Source organism: Aptenodytes patagonicus, chromosome 1, assembly GCF_965638725.1.
Source record: "Aptenodytes patagonicus chromosome 1, bAptPat1.pri.cur, whole genome shotgun sequence".
Classification (NCBI taxonomy): Eukaryota; Metazoa; Chordata; class Aves; order Sphenisciformes; family Spheniscidae; genus Aptenodytes; species Aptenodytes patagonicus.
In genome coordinates, this window is record NC_134949.1 from 196,279,659 (window position 1) to 196,298,935 (window position 19,277).

Sequence of the window (19,277 nt, forward strand, 5' to 3'; positions counted from 1 at the left end):
TTTCACCAAAAGAAAGCCAATCTTCCAGAAAATTCACGCTTGACTCTCAGTGGTCCATCAGATGAAAGCTACCATTTATCCTGAGAGCAAATCTCCTGGAAACATCTAAACTTGGGTATGAAATTCCTGAATATTCAAGAAGGAAAAAGCACTTAAATAAATACGGACCAGTAACCTAGCCACTTAAATTCCGCACATGAATTTTCTAAGTGTTTCTGTTTCCATACAATTGATCCTTTAATGTCTAAGTTTTCACCATGGTTTGAAAAGGAAGGCTACAAAATTATTTCAAACCAACTCCAAGCAGAAGCACAAATTCAAAGTATGCTTCTGGTAAACATTTTGATTACAACTGGGGCTGACTGATTATTCAGCTTTGTCTATTGCAAGCTAACTGTTAACCAAGGGATCACTAAAGACAGTTCAGAAATATCTCAGCTCACAAAGCCAAAACAAACATCAGTGTTTTTTAAAAGTGATGAGGCCAATAAATACTGCTTTGTTGGTGTCTACAACCACTGCTTTAAGTATCATTTCAAGGCAGTAAAATATATGAAATCATAGCTTTAATTCATGATGGGGAATTCATTGTTCAACTAGTGGCTGATTTCAACAAATAAAGATTTACAAGGTGCAAAATGATCAGTTTCAAAAATGCCAAGGTGATTTTTCACTGTTTGTATGTGGGGTTTTTGACTTGAGTTTAAAAAGTAGTATTATAATGAGTAGTTTTGTGCCATATATATATATTTCCATTTTAATAAAGTGAGATAAATGAACTTGGGGTCTAAACTGTGTAGTTCCTCTTCCTGTGTAATCCCTGACTCTACTTTGCTTTTCTGGTTGGCAAGTAAACATATCAGAAATTAAATGCCACACAATTAGACTGCTCTGTCAGCTGGGCTCCAGCTAATGTTTTCAAAGTCTAAATCTTGAAACCAAGTTTGAAAATTTTTGACTAATTATTTTTTTCTCATAGAGTTCAGTTTTGTTTAGCACCTGCACATCTTAAGCAAACAATCTGCTATGCCTGTTCTTGTTAAGCAATACTCAGTTCTGTAACTAATCCCATTGAAATCGGTGGAATTTCTTCCAGAAAAGGAGACGAATCAGTAAGCAGGGAAATAGCAGATTCCAGCTATCCTCTGAATTTAACAAACGGCAATTTCCCCCAAATTCTTGGTACTGTGTTAGAGTTACTTCTGTAATGCAGGAGTTGAATGGATGAATTTTGTAGTCTCTGTCTGGATTAGCATTTTTATCCATTTAATCCTCCCATTCATTTTGGTACCATCATTCTAAAATTTCAGCTCGTTTAATCCTGTCAGAGAATGATTTACTTCATCATCCATGTCCTGAAAAGCAGGTAAGGAAGCCAAAGATTTGTGGATTTGTGCCTTTTTAAGGTGTCCATCAGCATTTTGATAAATGTATGGCAAAATATATCATACAATATTTATTCCTTAACAAGTGTCAAAAAACAGTTGCAGACACGATAAACATTTTATTATATCGCACTGCTCAATGTGTTTGAATCCTACTAGTTTGACAAATTATGTAAAAACAGCTGATCCTATCAATTAAATCTCAGACTCCTTTTTCCCCAGAAACACATATTTTACCATTGAAATGAATCATGCCTAGCATTAAACAGTTCTCATCAAACTTTGATTTTGATACATCATTCCGATATTAAAGTGGGATTTTTGCAGTTCAAATCCTTTCATACAAATCAGAAACGAGAAAATAATTTATACTGATCAGCAGCCTCTTTGAAAGCGATCTAGACAAATATGATGAGTGTTACGCAGCTCAGGTGAAGATGCAGTATACCTGCAATGACATAAAGGAAGCAGTAACTCAATTTTGTGGTAAATATGTTTTCTGCAATTTTTTACCAATACATCAAAATTAAACCTCACTCACCTTCTAAAGCTGCTACCATCTTATAGCTTGTTTATTTTAAGGGAACTATATTGATGAATTAGCTACCTGTTTTAGAAAATAAACACTGGCTGTACTTCTTTAATTGTTTTGTATTACACACATGCTACTTGTCTCGTAGAAGGTAGCAGTGCTAATGACCTCATGGCTCTCAGTCCATAGTCCAAACCGCTGTCCTTATGGTCCATGAGACCATGGTAAATGTTCCCAGTAGTGTTTTCAGCTGAAGTTTGGATGATAAACCTGTTTGTTGGTGCTACACAAGACACCATAAAGTTTGACTGCGAGTCTGCTGACCTGCATTCGGCAACCACTGCCTTTACAGGCTCAGGGAGCTCCATGTGACAACAGCAGAGCTGCCACTACCAAGAGTGGTCACCATTCTCCCTTCTGGCACAGGTACTACAGGTGAGCTACAAATTCGGCTGAGGTGTAAAGGCAGGTCACTCACTATGGAATGGGATGCTGTGCCTAGGAGAATTCCTAAACCCTCCAACTTAAGCCACATTATTTTAACTTTAGAACTGGAAGTTTTCCCCATTTCTTGCAAGGATGGAGAGAATTGGAGAACTGGATCAAGTGACATAGATTTTAAAATTAGCATGAGTTGCCCAATTCTGATTCCAGATGTTACATTGCTACGTATTTCGCTGAGTAAACACAACCTAATGCAAGCATGAAATAATGACTGTTATAACACCAATTCTTCACAGTTCTCTGGAGACAGTACCATTGTTTGACTGAAGAAATGAGAACCACAGAAGAGGGGCACTTCTATAGAGTCAAGACTGTATCTTAAGAGGGTACTCTTGAAAATGTTCCCCTGATGCATTTATCTCATCTCCTCTATTGGCTTTAGCTACAACATCAATTTCATAAATGTTCATCATTAGCACTTGGATGTATATCTCGTATGATACTGTAAAGAAACTCTGTCTCCCTGAGTCCTCCTGGGAAGTTCTGCAATGGATGAAAGCAAAAGCATTTGGTCAATCATCTAGAAGTAGCTGAGATCTGTATAGACAATTTAGACTGGTAAATAATCCCAATCTAATTCAGTTTTGTTTTAGAAAAATCCATTTATTCACGAGTCCCTAAAAAGAGATAAGGAGGTCACTACATTGGTTCCCCCATGCCTTCCACCCATTTTTAATATTATTTGGAATGATTTTCAGGTGACTTGAATTGGTCTTCTAGCAGAAAACAGAATTTTATTTATACATATTTGTATATCTATGAACTAAAAAAGAAGGAAGCAGACAAATGACTGTGTCATGCAATGTAAACTTGCACACCACCAGGACCAGTGTTTGGATGGGGAGAAGAGCTCAAAACACTCTCAGCTTTTCCCTGTCCCAGCTGTATGTCTGTACCCATACACCCAAAACATTGCACAGATTTCTTAATTTCACCTGCAAGGGATGTGAGGGAGAAGCACCCCTGGGAAGCCAGGAGAAGGCATGAGGGATGCTCTCTCCCAGGGCTCTCAGCCAGCGGGGCACGTACAATCGGTGCTGCATGTGCCAATTCAAAACCGTACGGTCTGACGCAAAGCCAGGATCTGTGGCTGCCTACAATGACGCCCATGGCCACGGCTGCCGCTGCTCTTCCTGGCCCCACCACCATCGCCGAGTAGTGCCTGACAAAAGCAACTGCGGAAATCTGTTGCTATATTCCACTGAAACTGCTGGCTAATTCCAGAAACCCGTATTGAAATTGGAGTAAGGTAGGAAAACGAGCGATCTCCTAACAGCTGCGATTGGCAAAGATCTCCAGTTTTATGCCCCTGGATGGTACAACCCACAAATGCTGTGCAGTGGCATTTGTTCAGCCCTGACTCATAGACAGACGAATGCCACTGAATGAATCACCAGCAGCACTTTCCGCAGTACCTAACGAGGTAGCTCATCCAAATATTGATCAGGCCCGAGTCTCTCTAGTTTTTGGGATCTGACATACCATAGTCTAGGATGCTATTTCACCAGTGAAATTATAAGTTTTGGAAAGGGGCCCTATAGTGAGCAACCAGGATGGCAAAACACCAGTTGGTGCATCCTTTGTCGATAGTAGCTACCTTCTGCATGCCATTAAGCTATAAAAATGATACAAACACTGCTGAAATGCAAGAGAAATAGCAACTTACTAACTTAATAAGAGAGAACTTTAAGGCAAATTAACAAAACCACTTTATAAAACATCTCATTCTGTTCAGTCCACTGCTGCAGAAGGTCATTAAGCCAAACACTGTAGTAAAATCATTTTGATCCATAACGGTTGAAAGGACAAACATTAAGCAAAGGATAATCACAAATTAGCATTCAGGACATCAGCTGAACATTGCAGGTGTTGAGGGAAGATAGTCCCTCCCTGCGTAAATGCCTGGAAAAGCACGTTTCTTCCCCTTTCCCCTCGGATGTTGGACACTACGTGCCTGGGCAGCAGGCAGGGAACGCCTCCGGTGCTCACAGACACTGAGGCTCTGCTCAGCCTCAGGGCAGGTGGGCTGAAAGTCCTTTGACTTCTGCTGTGTTAACGGCTGCCTCAGTGTATAGGGAAGGGGCAGCCCTTCCTACTCTTCACTCTGCCCAGCAAGGGCCCAGCCCGGGCCAGACCCCAGCCCCAAGCCAAGCCCAAGCCCCAGGGCCAGGGCCAAGGCTAAGGCCAAGGTTCAACCCCAGGCCAAAGCCCAGGCCAGGCCCAGGGCCAAGGCCCCCACCCCCACCCCACAGACACCGTCCCGCCCTCCCCGCAGACCCCGCCCTCCTCACAGCCCCCGCCCCTCAGTTCCCCGTCAGCCCCGCCCATAGAACTGACCCCGCCCCTCCCGCCGACAGACGCCCCCCCGGACGGGAGATTTCCGCGCAGGCGCACTGCGCGCCGGAGTCAACTGCCCCCTCGCGGCCCCTCCCAGCCCTCCACAAAGATGGCGGCCGTGCGCCGGCGGGTGAGGCGGAGGGGAGCGTTGAGGCGGCGAGGCGAAGGTGGCGGCAGCAGCAGTAGCAGCGGTGGCGGCGGCCGCGGGAGACAGTGACAGGTGCGGGGAGGGGAGGAAAAGGCGGCGGAGCGGCGGCGGCCGACGCGCAGGTACCTCGAGTGGGCGGGTAAGGGGGTGGGGGAAGCGGCCGGCGCGGCACCGCCCCTACCCGAGCTGCGCCATCGGGAACTCCCCTCCGCTCCCCGCCCTGGTGCCGCTGCCCGCCGGTGTCGGAGACCGAACCGTTAGCCGGGAGAGCCGGCGGGGCCATGGCGGTGAGTAGGCGCGCTCGCCGCCTCGAGGCGGCTGGCGAGCGGTCCCCTTCCCCTCAGCAGGTCGGGGAGAGGGGTGCGAGGGGACGGGGGTAGCGCCTGTACCTGCACCCTGTGCCGGGCGCGGCGGGGGCAGCCCGGCCCCTGAGGAGACGGCGTTGCCTGCGCCTCTCCCCCGCCTGCCCGAGGAGGGCCGGGGAGCCGGCGCCTCCGGCCGGAGCCCCGCTGAAGAAACTTTCTGTCTTCCTTCCCGGGCTTCCTTCTTCGCCGCTCGGAGATGCCTCTCCCGGCCGGGGCGGGGGGATCCTCCTCCTGTCAGCGCCGGGCAGCGGGGCTCCCCGGGGCAGGGCTGCTGCGCGGCTGCCGCGGAAGGAGGGCGGTTGTTCGGGGAGGAGAAGCAGATGCGAAGCGCGACCAGAACAGCTGAGCCGGCAGTGACAGGCGGCGAGGAGAAGGAAGTGGTGGTTTTCAACACCTCTTTCTTCTTCTTGTTGTTGTTGTTCTCCTGCTAAGCCGTAAAGGTTCCCTCGGAACTCCCAGCTAAAGGGATTGAGCGTGTGTTTATGTAGATGAAAAAAAATCTTCCCAAGAAGACTATAATCATCTTGCTGAGTGCTAGCAGAGGCATTTTTTCAGCTAGATTCATGCCTGATTCCTCCTTTCCTGACTATTACCCAAGATTGGTTTTAACCTAAACAGAAACTTTGTGTTGCGTCCAGACAACTAGAAAGTGAAACCAACTAAAAGCAAAAATGAAACTTTTCAGCTGATTTTTGTTGTGCGGAGTAAAGAAAATAAGCAGTAGAAACAAGGGAAGATACGTTGGGTAGGAGCAAATCGTGCTTTATGAGTGGCATCTCAAGACGCATTAGTAATTTGTTTAACCTTGTCAAAGGCAATTTATTACCTACCTTGGATTGTTGAGGTTATTCCAGAACGTCTCATCGTGAAGTAATTTCTGTGAAACGTTCTTTGTTTTTAGAATCTAAGTCTGTGTTTGATTAAATAAATATCTGGTTATAAGTGTCTTAAATCATCATGAAGGCTTCAAATCTCTTAATTTTTTGCTGCTAAGTACGTGGTAGCTTCTGTCTTAGAAGCTATAGGTCCCAGTCCTGCTAAGCTTTGAGCTTAAAAGAAGCTATTTTGTTGTTATGGCAATGGGTAACTTTCTGCTTTACGCAGCATAGAATTTTAACTGTAGCCATGATGTGAATCTGCATCCATAGATGTGTTTATATTCTATGTTATGAAATAGTATGAATCACAGCAACTCAGCAGTCCTTAAAATTCAGAAAGTACAATCAGTTAAATTTTCTCCTACTTTTTTCTTTTTTAAGGAAATGGTCTCAAATAATTATGAAATTTAATCACATGATGAATGGAAAAGTAGCAAGCTTTCAGGCAGGGAGAAGGCTGTGCACGTATGTGAAAGTTGGAAATAGCTGAGTATCTATAGTACCCAATGTTGCAAATTGGATAGAGTTCTTAATAGCTGATGTTCCTACTAAGCCTGGGGAAGCAGGAAGGGTGCTCATCAAGTCTGGAAACACAGCATCTCGTTCTAGATTCACTCTGTGTATACAGAGTGTATGCAACTCATCTTGACGCATATGGCTTGAATCTGGGACTTGTTTTGGCAAACTAAATCACAATGGTTTTTCTGGTGACTTTTGGGGGTGGGAATTGACATGCTGAATCAGTTACATGGGGGCCTCGGACACTGGTTTTGGCAGATGAAGCCTTAGTTAAGACAGATGCAGATCATTGTCCTCAGAAAGGCCAGGACTTGGTGATCAGTTGCCTAGGTCACTTGGTCGGGATGAGAGCAATCTGCTTTGAGCAGAGTCACAGGCTGACTACTATAGATGATAATATTAAAACAGAATTAGATGAGCATCTCAGTTTTTTCAGGGCAGATGGAGACCTTCTGAGGCTTTTTGCTGTATGACAAACTCCAGGTGTATGAGTTACACAAGGCTCAGGTCATTACACACAACATTTAAGTTATCTGATTTCCATCCGTTAGTGGCATTTCTACCTTTTTCAAGTTGGAGATTCCACTAGTTTGTGACCTTAAAACTCAAAAGCTTTTGATTTTTATCAGCAATAATGTAATGGAATTGCAGAAACTTGAATTATGATTCAGACTAATAACTCATTTGCTTTGGGCTGTGAGTCTTATGGATCTTGGGATGCTCTTGCTTGTTATTCTTTGCCTTGTGGCCATTTAATTTAACTTGAATTTGGACCTACATCAGCTAACTCAGTGTTATGCTGATGATCATTTTGGCTCAAGATATCTCAAAGAGATCCTTCGTAATTGTTATTGCAACTTGAACTACTTAACTGAACATGCTTCTGAAGTGTTCTATCTTAGGACTTACTGGGAAGCAAAACCCTTAAAGCCTGACTTCAGGAGAGGTACAATTTTTCATCTTGGTCAGTACTGTCTCTTAAAGCACTTTAACTTCTAAATGCTTTTGGGCAACTCACTAATTTACTTTTCTGGCAGGTCACTTCTGAAATAGTATATGCTATTGTAAATGTGTTGGTCTTTAGAAATACTGAATGCTTGGAAGGTGTTAAGTGCTGGTGTTCTGATTGTCTATTGATACCTCTGTCAAAGTGACAAATCATATAACCTAGCCCAGTCCCCCTTTTTGGGTGAGTGCGGGGAACTGGCAAAGATACAGTCTTGCTCATTCCCAGACAGACAGATACTAGAGAAGACAAGTTTTGTGAGGCTGCAGGCCTGCTTCCCAGACAGTGTTATTGTTTGCAGCCATTGGTGTTCATTGTCCGTGCCTCCTGGAACCTGAGGAATTCTTATCTTCCTCCAGCATCTCTGTACCTTTTTTTGACATCCAGCTTCTAATTGTTATGGGATTTCTAGTTCAATCTCTGCTAAAATGTCTACAGGTAACATGTCATGTTTCATCAGTGCATTTCTGTGATCTAAAATATGAATTGGATTCTCTCTGTTACATCTGTCAATAGCACTTCTATATTTTTATCATCCATTTGTTTAAGACTGTTGGCTTGGGGAAATTCCCAGGCAATTTGTAGCAAAATTCAACTTGGCTGCAGTTTTATAGTGCATGAGTTGAATTGTGAGCCATTGCTTTTCCTGTAGGACCAGATCTAGTAAAAATAGATTTGACTTGGACTGTCAACCCTTTAGCTTAACTAAAAGATACTGTCTGTATCTCAGGAAAGCGATAATAGTTCAGAATGAGTACACTGCTGCTTTTTCTGTTCAGCAAACACAAACAATGTTTATTTTGCTCATGGGGCCAATGTTTCCTGAGCTACAGAAATGACCATTTTTTTGCTCGTTCTTTGCCATATAGAGTAAACTTTGAGCTTCCTTAATGCTGATGTTCACTTGATGCCAGTAGAAGAACACTATTAGCCTTTTTGTTAAACTTGTCTATCCATGAAGTTTAGTGGTTTTGTTTATGTCCGGTAATATTTTGTATTGTCATCCTGGGGTCTGTATTTTGTAGGGCTGATGGGGTAGAAGGATGTTTAGAAAGTGTCTGTAACACTTAATAGTATTACATGTTTCTTGTAGGTTGTCATCTTTAATTGTTCCAATTAATTTACATTTAGTTTCAGATGGAACAAGTATTTCTGAAGTAGTTGTTTTTCCGTCTGCCGCCCAGAGATCTGGTCCTGTTCCAGCTGCTCACATACTCTTGAGCCTGTAACGAGTGAAAATCTTCAGACATTTTTGCTAAGCTGTCATAGGTGACTTTGACAAAATGTAAATGGAAATAGAATTTGCTATGCCCTTTTGCCAATAATTAAATAGAATTTTTAGCTGTTGTTTTCATGATGGACTCCACTGTATAATGAGAAGTCTTTTTATACTCACCTGCTAGGTCATGCACCCTTTCTTGAGTGTATTAATAATCTGTTTTGGTTAGAATACGTGCTGCAGAAGCTGTTGGTCTTCATTTTGATGGCACAGCTGTGTAGAGGACTGTGTTACTACTCTTATTGGATGTATTGGTTTAGAATGCTTTTCTGTTTACGGTTGTAGTACCTCAGGAAGGGGATACCCTTGTGTTTTCCAAACCCTTTATTAAAACTAAGTACATTTGTTGGTCTCGGTCTCACCAGACCTACCTGTTTGCTTAACTGAATTTATATTTTTGTCTCCCTGTAAGTTTTGCTTTTTCAGGATGCCTGTACCCTCTTCTGGTTATACTGTTCTGCAGTCAAAACATCACCCAGGTTAACATTGGTACCCTCTCTTTCAGTTTAGTATCTTGAGTGCCAAACGCTATCCCAACAGCAGTTTGCAGAAGTTAAACAGGATTGCTGAATATGCCTGTAGTGTACCTCCCTCCTGGCTTTGCTTCCAGAATTGTTCCGAAGCATTTAGGACAGTTGAAAAAAGATGTTGCAAAATGTCTTCATTTATAGGCAATAGAAAATGCTGTACCTTATTATATATTTAATTACTTTGGGCATAAAGATTTGTCAAAAATGAAAATATCTACAAGTTTTCAATCCCAGTTTAACCAGTAGACCTCATTTTCATAATGCATTAGTAAGAGAGAAGCACAACACTTTCTAAGATGTGATAAATGTCTTCTGCTTTCCAGAAGCACTAAAACAAGTCCTTCTACTTCCTGACAACATATGGGCTTCTATAATATAGTGTCAAAAAAACTGTTTCACAGCTATGAAAATTTACAAAACTGAACCAATGCAGTCCTTGGTTTGAAAAAACTATTTACCAAAGTCTGGGAAGTTGTCTGCAGGGAAAGCAACAAGATCCAAAAGGATTTATACTGTGACAGGTGTGGATAGATAGTAACTTGATTCAGTAACTGGGAGCGAAAAGGAGTATGTGGCACACAAATGTTAACTTCACCTCCTGCATGACAGTTCTTTTTTAATTTGCTTCGGGTTTTTTGTATGTTGGTTGCATTTAAATCTGTGAAGCTCAGTTCTTAACATCTTTTGATCTTGAATAATTTAAGGTGAAAATGAACTTAACAAACCTAGAACTTTACTGTTACCTGCAGTATAAAGTACAAAAACCATGTAGTTCACAAGTGTAAATACTTCCTTGTAAATCCTACTGAGTTTCCCCAATGTACAAATCCAATGTCTGTGATAAACAAAGCCCAAGCTCTACTTATACAAGATACTACAAGCATGGGCTACTGCCAAGCTGCTGTCTCATTTCCCCTCGCTAATGTAATATACTCAATACCATATCTTACTCCTTTGATTACAAAATAAATCCTTCTTACCTAACTTCCAGTTTTCAGACTTCAGGGCTTTGTTGTTTGGAGTTTGTTGTTCTTTTAACTGCAAGAACTGTATCTACTAGATGACTTGACAGAAGGAAACTGAGACATAAGCAACAGAATATCAAGTGGAGCAGTTTTACTTTGGGGCAGTGGAACACATTTTAGATGATGGTAGCAAATCAAGTAGTAACTATTTGCAAAAAGTGTGCATGTAGCGGAAAACTAATCAGTAAGCAAAAATTGAATGGATAAGAAGGTCCAATGCAAAAACTGTGGTGACTTGCAATGTCTTCGCAATGAGAACCATGACTGTAACTCTTCACTAATATTTCAATATATCTATTGATAGGCTGTTAGGGGACTTTCTACAGTACGAGTAAATATCATAAGCCACAAGAGTTACCGTGCCTCTGCAAATCCTATAGAATCAATTAAAAATGTAAATGGGGAAGACCATACTTTAAGAAAACTATTTCTTTACCCATTTAGTCTAGTATGAAGGTAGATTGAAGACATTGAAACAAAGTGCTAAGAAGTGAAGCCTAAAAGAAGCTGAGGAAGTGAGTAGTGACTGTTGACAATGATCAGTCCTAGATGCAGCTGAAATGTAATTTGTTTTAATTTCTTCAGGCTTGCTATAACTTGACTGCCCACATATAACAATATTAGTATATATGCACATTCCACTCGATGGCTTTTCAATGGTGAGGATAAATAATCATAATTCAAGTAATACATCTTAAAAGTACTCCAGTACATTTAATTATGCGCATCATGGCAATACAGCTCCAAACAGGTTAATTTCTGATTTTGTGGCTTTATTTTTGTTAATGAATTGACAACTATTCAGTGTTGCAACTTCATATATAAAATAGGAAGCTGAGAGCAGCTTCGTCCCCTTGACTTGATTGGGCAATCAAACTAGTTGGTCTCATGGTGTTTTAACTGACTAAAACTTTTTTTGGAGGATGGGGTGGAACTTGGGAGAAGGGGGTGTTGGTATCATCTGAGAAACCTGCTCTTGTTTTGCTGTCATCCCCTTCCATAGTTGCAGAGACTCATCCATTGGAGAACTCTCACACGAGTAGCATATTTAGTTTTCAAGTGTTGCATTCAGCTTGAGATGCTGTTTGACTTACCCCGTTGTGATTTTTTTTTATATGGCATGCAAGTAACTGCTTCAGTACCATTGTGACTAAGTTTAATATTAGGGAAGTGAAGCACCTGCCAGGGTGACTGCCTCTTGACCTTTTTTACTACCGTGGTCTGTAGCTTCATGAATGCTATGCATTGACACTGGAGGAAGCTGTTCCTGTCTGCTTATTCCTATGCTTGGCATTCATTTGTGTATTTGCATAAGTGGAATAGATCAGGCAACTGCTTTATGTTAAAACTGACCCAATTTTTGTAAGATTAATTTTAAACTACATCTGTCCTCCAGTTTAATTCACTGTGGTGTTGACCAGTTGCTTGCAGGTGTTGCAAGTGGGAGCTGCTAGTATGATTTAGCAGAACTGGCTTAGAACAGTTTAAAGTCTTGATAAAAGAACATCTTTCAAATGTGTTTGTTAGGCCTCAAAACACCTTCTTTTTTGGTGAATTTTTACGCTTGGGAAGTAGTTTCCATATGCCTGTCTTGACGTGTCATGTTCTGTGCTATTATCCTGTTCTTTATGGAAGCAGAGACTTAAAAAAAGAATCAGTGGAGAGAAATTTTAAAATCTGTTAGACTTGTAGCCTCATCGATTCTGTCATCTTGCATTTAGATAGCATAGTTTTCATTTTTCAGAATGAGCAGGAAAAAGCTGTTTCATAAGAGTTCTTTAAAAGCTGCTCGTTCTGCTTGAATCGTGCACTCTTTGTAGCTCCAACACCAGCAGCTGTCTCTGCAATAAATTTATCTCACTGACCAGTTGCATCACATTAATAAAAATATATGCATTTTTTTTAGTTTACCTTAAAGGAATCATATGAAAAATTATTTTGAAAATTCGTCCTCGCTACTCATAGCTACCGAAAAGGGGGAGTCGATAACAAATGAGGAAGTAGCTTGATTCTTGGCATTGAATTTGCTTGTTTTCTCAAAAAAATAAGCATGTTCTTAAACAGAAATGAAGGCAAGAGTAATGGTTAACTGGGAAAGGCCAAGTTGTTTTTGAACCCATGTGATTTTCAGAAAATAAGCTGAAGGAAATCCAGTCCTGGCAGAAGCTTAGAAGAACGTAGTTTAGCTGGTATAAAAGTAAAACTAGGAGGGTTTAAGGAAGTTCTTGAGAGTAATAAGAGTGTAAAACAAAACAGCCCCATAGTTTAGATCAGCGTAGCATAAATAAAGTGGAATTGCATTGGAGAGCTTTATAAGTGGTGCAAAAAAATACACTATGCAGTTCACTCTCCTTGTTTCTTTTTGAGGATGCTTCCCAAGAGTATCTAAACGGAAGTTGTTCCAGTAAGACAAAGGAGGCCACAGTATAGCTCCCAAAAAATGTGTGACTGTGAGTCAGATTGATGTACCTGCTAAAGACTAGGCATAAGTTTGCATCTGGGTCTAACAATTTACTCACTGATTTTGAAATGCACACTATCAAATTGGTTCTGAGTAAAATGAACAGATTAATTCTGATTTGTGATATGGTTGCACTTACTGCTTCCTAAAAGTTACAGAACCAGTTCAGGCTTCTTTTCTTTGAAGGTATAAGAGGGAGGGGCAAATAGTTGGAAAGTACTGAATTCTTCTTATGCAACAGCTTCAAGTTATATGTACTTCATCCAGACAAGACTGTGGATGTTTTTTTAAGAATCTAATAATAATAATAACAACATTTAACACCAGAATGTGGTGTGTTCAGGTAGTCTCCATTGCACTGGTCTTGTTATGTACAGTCAAGCATTTAACAGTCATGCCGGACAAGATGAGGTGGTAAGTGTCCATGAACATATTGTGCCTTTCCAGATGACTGGTTTATCAGTGTCTAGTTCTTCTCTACGTAGTCTTCACCTTCAGAAGTTTAGTCTTCTACATCAGCTGCTAGTAAGAGGTTAGTCTCTTTGGCTCAGATTCAAAACCTGCTGGCTCATAAATACAAATGCATTAAACTTGAACAGCTGGAGTGTTTCCAGTTATCTACTATGCATTCTTGTATAGGTTATAGTACCCGTGACATGAATGCATGAACTGCATTTGAAACCACTCCTAAATCATTGCGGTTCACAACCTGGAGTATGAAGGTAACCTGAAGCAAGTATTGATTTACTATAATACGCTTAACTCCTGCAATGCTAAGGTTTACTGTTGTGTGGCTTGGCTATTCTTGCTTTGAGAGGAACAGGCGGTAACTATTGGGAGTGAGTTAGATCCGGTAACCATTTTGGCTGTTGAAGTGCAACTTGCATTTGCTCATCAATCAGTATTTTCTTCATAACTGTATTGCATTAATTTTACAACTTTTAGTGTTCGCCTTCCAGTGGTAACATAGTATGAAGAGACGTATATTGCGTTTCTCAGACTTCTTTGAGAATTGTGTTTAGTGAGTGTCTGAAACACCACTTGAGAGCTACAGTTGAAGTATTTCCACATTTATGGCAGAGGTTATAGATTCTTTTTTTTTTTCCCTATAGGGAGTTCCAGTGCTTATTAAAATATTTTGTGTATCTTTATTTTTAACTATTTTGATTTACAGTTTCTAGTGAATGTCAGACTTTGACTTTGTTGATTTACTTTACGCAACTATACTTTTTATAATTTTCCTGTATTGCCTATCTGCAACTTTAGTATTATGAGCAACGGGACTGAGGGGAATAGCCATTTCAGTTTCACTTTACTTAAAAGGAGATTGTCAAATTAGTGAAATAGAAATGTTCCACAGAACACCTTTATTCTAACAAAAAATAACACTTCTCTGTTCTGTTGGGAAATGTTTTATCAAGTTTTCCAGGAAACACTTTTCTAAAACAGGAAAAATACTTTATGAAGAATAAAGCACATCTTTTAAATAAATTGCGTATTAATTGAAATAATTAGTTCAGAACAGAAAAAGAAAAGCTGGTATACCGTAATTGCCACATCTGAAACTGTGTGACTAGAAAATACGGTAAATGTATGGGGGGGGGGAAATTAAAATCATTCTGCTCAATTCTGATTCTTAAAAACAAACACAAAACTCTTCAGCATGCTTCATAACTTTAATAGCTCAGCTACAGCCTTATGGAGCTCTGGGTAATTATATTCTAATATATTTCTACACCAGCTACATCACTGTATCTGAGCTTTTTCCAGTAGTGCATTACGTGACATGACTAACATCTGTTGCATATGCTTTGTTCTTTCCTCTTCACCCTAGCGATGCATTGGTGTGTTTTGTTTCTAGAATTTTCCTCATTTTAGCATATTTGTATGTCTTGGGCACTTGTATTTGTCTGCTCTTACCTGATGACTTCTGAACTGGATGGCTGATTTGACAGATTGGAAGGAATTGCGCTAGTAATTTTTACAAGCCTCAAATTGGGAGGCAGGAGATATCTTTTAAGGACTGTAGGAAATAGTAAAGAATAAATTTACCTCAGAGTAGGCACTAAAGAATGACATGGTGAGTACTTATAAACGCCTCAATCACAGGAAGAGTTTAAATAGTAGTTTGCATCTTCTTGACAAGAAGAGTCACTCAGATGTGAGGCTCTAATCTAACTAAAATAGGGCTTTATTACTTCAGCTGTTTGAAAGATATTTATTTTTAAAGTGCACCTGCTGCCTTCATGTTGGAGAAGGCAAAATCAAAGCATTTCACGCATTAGGACTGGGCAATGGTTTTACAGTCTTTTTGGTTCTGTAAGTTCATTCTTTGGTCTTTGGCAAAACCTAGAAAGTGTTGTCTCCTGTTCAGAGGAGCTCTTCTTTCTTACTGGAAGTTGTCTGGACCTGAGGATGAGCCTTGCCTGTGGTTCCTGGGGGACCGTAGCTGCAGGAGGACCTGGGTGAAGGAGGAATGCACACCTGCTCGGCTGTACCGAGCCCACTGGGAAAACACACCTTATGGCAACCTCAAATTGGCAGGCTGAAGCATGTATGAAACTGTACTACTGACAAAGAAATTGTGGAATAGCCTTGTTTTTGTCACTTCTCATGTAATAGCAACATGCAGTTTGGAAACATTTAGTATTGATTTCATTGAGCCTGTTCCTTATGCTGCGCCTTTCTGTTAGGCACTTTTGTCCCCTCTTAACTTCCATCCTCGTGTTGTATAGAATCAAGGCTCTTGTGAACAGCCCCCTGTAATAATAAATGTTTATATCTGTTGGTCACCAGATTTGACAGAATTAGGATGTGAAAGAGTATTAAGTTGCTGCAAGTATTGTGATAATAAGTAGGTAGGTAGAGAAGCAGCACTCTGTAAATCACAAAAACTGAGGAAAAAGCAGCAATGCAAACTTCTCCTTCAGTAGGCACCAGAGATACCAATGTGGAGTCTGGCCTTGTAAGTCCACCAGTTGTGGGAAAAACAGTTAATTGTATTTTGTATCAAACTCAATAACCAGCAGCAGTGAATCTCTAGGAAAGGAGTCCTCCTTAGGGTTTTTTTTTTGTACACAGCATTGTTATTAGCTATCACTACATTTATCATAGTAGTGCCTACAGCCCAACCGAAATGGAAGGCCTGTTTCTGTTGTGTGCTTAATACAATATAACTTTTTAATTTGTAATTACCCTCTAATGCAGCTTTCCTCCTTTTCCTAGGAGAAAGGCCAGAGTATAAAGTAATTGTTATGGACAGTGCCATGGGTATGTCTTCCAAAGTTTGAACCTTAAGTCTGCAAGTTTGAGTTTTGATTAGCATTGTCATTGTTACTTTGAAATTCTGAATTGAGAATCTGACAGCTTTTAAGAGCTCAGGAGACAAACTACTGTCGCCTTTCTGGGTTCCGATCTACTGAAAACCATTTGGCATCGCGTGTTGTATTTTGATTGACTACTACTCTGGAATTCATAGAAGAATTCTGCTCAGAAGCGGCATTTGGAGATTGCCTTCTTCAGCCCTTTGTCAGGACCTTGCATGGTCAGGTTTTGACTTTCTACAGCAGTGGTCTCCAAACTTTTTTGATCGTGCACCCCATCAGTAAAGATGTTTTGAGCGTGCACCTCCAACATACGTACATTTTTAAATTATATGCATATGCTACTCTACTAATATAGTATGTACGCTATAAAGCATACACAAAAAAAGAAAGGATGAGATAAAGATGAAAACCACTATATTAAAATATTTTTTTATTTATCAATGACAAAAAATATTTTCTTCCCACACCCCAAGGGATTGTCTTGTGTACCCCCTGGGGTGCATGCACCCCATTTTGGAGACCACTGATCTATAGGATTGAGATTTTTGCAGCCTCTCAGGGCAACCTATGCCAGTGCTACACCACTCTCATTGTGATGTCTTCCCCCCCACCTTACAGCCAGCCAGACAGAATTTCCAGTGGTGCAGCATGTGTCCATCACTTCTTGTACTTCTGCTGCATACCTCCAAGAAGAGTTTGATTTAAGGCTCTTGACAAGCATCCTTCAGGTAGTGGGATCCACCCAGTAGGTGACTCCCTGACTACTCTAGTGCTCTTAGCTTCTCCTTGTCTTTCATGGGCCTAAGCCCAGTAACAGTCTTTGTGGCATCTCTCTTATACTGGGGAGGAGGAGGAGGTGGCTGGGAAGAGCAAAACTGGATGTGGTATTCGAGATGCCACCTTATAAATGCTGAGTAGTGGGGAATAATCACTTCCCTCAGCCCATCGGCTGTACTTCTCTGCTAATACAGCCCAGTATGCTGTTAGCCTTCGTTGCTACGAGGATGCATGCTGCTGACTCATGTTGTTTTACCTTGGTGATCCAGCTGATTTAATGCTGATGTGTTTTTCAGAGACTGTCGTTAAGATCAACTGCTAGTCTCTTGGAGATGGAAACACTGATCCTTTGCATATGCAGAGGAAATGCACTGCCCAATGATCTCAGCCTTACAATATTCCTTAACCCTTAACGAACAACTGACTGAGTAAAAAGCAGCGTTGTATATGTCTTTAGAACATGAGAGTAATGCCACAGAAGCATTAAAGGACCAAATCTGAAGGCATTTAGGGATTCAATTAAATTGTCATTACAGTTCAGGAAGGCAAATTTTGCTTACTGAACTATTGAGTGGAACTCAGTCTTTGAGCCTTAACATCATTTAGCCTTTTGGCTTGTTAGTGTAATCCATTCCTTAATGGCTCCTCAGGCATAAGTCTGGAGTCTCTAAACAAATCACATCCAGTAAATTTAGATGCCTTCCCTTTGTTTCAGCTTTGATAGCCTTCAGAAAAACCTTTCAAAGTCTTTTCAAATTCATATGATAAGGAAAATGAATTGCAGTTCAGTTGGGGGTAGTGGGGAATAGGTAGTTTGCTACTTAAGTCTTGTACAAAGCATTAACCTACCCAACTTGGTTGAAATCTCAGGAGGCCTCGTGCTTTCCTTGCATCCTAGGACAGACTTGGTGCAGATTCAGAAAGAACAGTGTCAGCCGAGTTAGCAATCCTGAATTACGCTTTGAGTGTCTACTACTAATTCAGTATATTCAGTAGCAAGACAAGAAATGAGATCGCTGTTCATGCAGCAGTTGTTGCTGTGCATGAGTCAGTATAGATTTCTAAATAACCATGCCTTTAATGCGCCACCAGTAGAAAATTACTTCTCAGCTGCTTCTGTGCTTAGCAACAGTGTATTACCTATCTGTTCATCTCAGGTGTCATCTTCCTTGTCTGGTCCCTTTTAATATGTCCACAAGAATGGTGTAGTGAGTTGGCCTTAAATAAATCCTTAGATCTATCCCATGTGTTATTTTACCCCTTCCGAAGGCTGCTGCATCCATTAGTTCTCAGTGGTGCAGGAAATCTGACAATAGGCTAGTGAATTGTTTGTAGTGGCTCTGCAGGCTGAGCCTTACCTGTTGCCCAAATGCAAGCTGCTTTTCTTGTGTCCTTTTCAAGACCTCACTAATTCCTGAGTATATTGGGAAACTAGCTGGAGTTGGAAGACAGTTATATCATCCAGAACAGTTTTACATGGAGTAAGGCTGAAATTATTATGGTATGCACATACTTTGCTTCAGTATTTTAAATATGGAACAATATTTTCAAGAAGTTGTAGTCACTCATACTACTCTTGAACACGTATCCACAATTTTGTCAGCAAATCGGAGACAAAGCTTGTTACATTATTCCAGTAGAGATTGTCGTTATTTGAAGCCAGAGGCAGGGAGAATATCCTCCTTGTTGCTAAGTGAGGTACACCTGTTGATATATTTGAGGAGCTTGTGTTTGGCTGTCCACTTCTATTACCCTATGCTTTTCAGAATCAACCCTTCACAGGATTGAGTTCATTCTTTTTTGTTTTAGAAAGAATAGCTTTACCTTTATGTATTAAAACCTTTTGTTATGCCTAGCTTTTTATTAAGCTATTCATGCCATTTTAGTGGAGTAAAATGACTTGGTCTCTTATCACTTTCATGGTTTGTCATTTCCAGACTTCCTTCTGACTTCCTCTTTTTTTTCTCTCCCGTGTCCACCACCCCCCCCCCCCCCCCCGACTCCCCGAGAGCTGAGTTAAAAACATTCTGTAATGAGAAGCCAAAAACTGATACCTTCCCTTCCTACTGGAAACTCACATGCTCAACAACTCTGTATTTACTGTTAATATATAAGGGCTGTCTGTCCAGTTTTAATCCATGTAGTATCTGTTCCGTGTTTTTGTTGAAGAGAAATATGTAATGCCAAATAAGGTTTAAGATTGTT

The 19,277-nt window shown here is 40.9% G+C and overlaps 1 protein-coding gene across 3 annotated transcripts in view; it reads left to right on the forward strand.

The window, feature by feature from the left end:
* The first annotated feature begins 4,956 nt into the window (after positions 1-4,956).
* Positions 4,957-19,277, forward strand: part of FNDC3A (fibronectin type III domain containing 3A) — a 124,908-nt gene continuing 110,587 nt past the window's right edge. The window contains exon 1 of one of the 3 annotated variants that reach the window (XM_076363880.1): positions 4,957-4,978. The gene's annotated coding sequence lies outside the window, so the exon portion shown is untranslated. Of the gene's footprint in view, positions 5,029-5,129; positions 5,194-19,277 lie in introns of those variants that run through there. The other 2 variants (XM_076363879.1, XM_076363878.1) reach the window with 2 other exon arrangements.